Source organism: Phoenix dactylifera, chromosome 10 (assembly GCF_051530095.1).
Source record: "Phoenix dactylifera cultivar Ajwa chromosome 10, Ajwa_hap1_PhDact_Kaust_v1.1, whole genome shotgun sequence".
NCBI lineage: Eukaryota > Viridiplantae > Streptophyta > Magnoliopsida > Arecales > Arecaceae > Phoenix > Phoenix dactylifera.
The window spans coordinates 26,361,209-26,363,062 of NC_143199.1; positions in this window are offsets into that span (position 1 = coordinate 26,361,209).

Below are 1,854 nucleotides of genomic sequence, written 5' to 3' on the forward strand. Positions count from 1 at the left end.
GTACTTAGAACTTTTCATCCATCTGCCTACACAGATCTCGAAGTAGCTAGTGTGTGATCCAAACATATTGGAGTGCTTTGAGATTTGTGATAGAATTATTCCTGCATCATTGGATTGCGGTCCGCTATGCTAAGGCGAATCCTTCTTTCGTGTGAAAGATACAACCCTTATCCTGTGACCGGGTGCAACTTGAACTCCTTTACCTTTTCTAGAGAGATAAAAGTCCCCAGTAGATCAAATTGGCCAGGTCCAAACAATGATGATGAGGACCTCCTCCAAATCGATCGAGGATGTGTGATCTCTGAGGCATCACCCAGCTCACAACACATGCAGTATTTTGTAGCACAATGTGATGCACCATGAGCATGCTGCTTGCTAATTAGTCTCCTACCCCTAAGTTAAATATTTTTCTTTTTTCTTTCATATTTTTCCTCGAATTAGATCTGTTGCATAGTGTGAGAAAAGGTGGGCATTTTCTCGCACAACAGCAAGAGGCGAATAATATCCCCTAGGCATAGCTCAACAGATGACCTGATCTTCATTTTTATTACATGTTTCATAACAAATTGATGCCAACAAGTAAAATTTTATAAGTTGACATGCATTCTCATAGGAGTATTTCCATTGGTTGCAGTCAAACCACCAACTTTTGGATTATAAGGCTTACAAGTGTGCAATCATCTAACAGAAGGAAAACTCTCCTATCATAGATTCATAGTTCATTCATTAATATGTAAGCATGCCTTTCTCATTTGATGGAATACTCTTGCAAGCCAAACTTACAGAGATCCCATTCAAGCAATCTAGTTAGCAGTCCGCCACCCACTAATGAATTATACTTGGCAAGCTCAAGCAGCTACACTTTTTTGAGAGTGCATGCCCAAAATACTCTTTAACATTTTTTTTTTGTATCGAGGGAAAAAGTGAAGTATCGGACTGAGAAGAATTAGAGCCAGGGCTTTGCCTTATCTTTTTCCTCATATAAAGATTCTTTTGTCTGGACTCTAGAATGGTGGCTGCTGGAGGTTGCCAGATCTTCGACATCTCAGTCCCTTGAGTAGAGCTGAGGACGGCATGGGCTAGCGTGGGCTACGCTCGGCGAGTGTCGCAGGCTTCCTCTGTCATATTTGAGGAAGACTCGGCCACTGTGATTGATTAGATTCAGAACCGCACCAGCAGCGATCGAGAAGAAGGCCGCCTCCTGCTTCGGGATATACAGGCTATGTTGAGTGGTAGCGTGGCCTTTCAAGCTAAGAATATTTTCAAAGAGATGAATGGGGTGGGTAGCATCGTATATGGCTGGTCATTCTGGGGGCACCTTGTAAGTTGGAGAAGCGGAGCTGCCTAGAGCGCTTCAGAATTTTTTATTTTCTGATTTTATTGGATGTATCCGTACTACAACTATATGAATCATCCGTCACTGGAAAAAAAAAAAAATTCTTTCGGGTGTATTTTTCTTCTCTTTGCCCCCTTTAACTCCTGAAAGGTGCTCGGATGTGATCATATTGAATCCCTTGACCAACTCTTCTGGCAGGGTGGAATTATGTGAATGCCCAAAAAACCCCAATAGATCTCTACCTGGGAGATGGGGCACCAGTTCAATCCACTGCCAATTCTTCAGCTGAACAAAGGCATTGCTAGTTTTTGCTCTTTGGCTCAGATGGCTGTCGAGGAAGCTGGAGATCTTTCAGCTATCAGCACTCCAGGAGTATTTACAATCCATCGAGGCTTCTAATATTGATACTACCTGTCTCTGGGGTGTTCATTCTTCTCAAGACAGCAAAAGAAATCCTTTCATTACACTTGTTTGTCGAACAACTCCCCCACCCCAGTCAAAAAAAGAGAAGAAGAAGA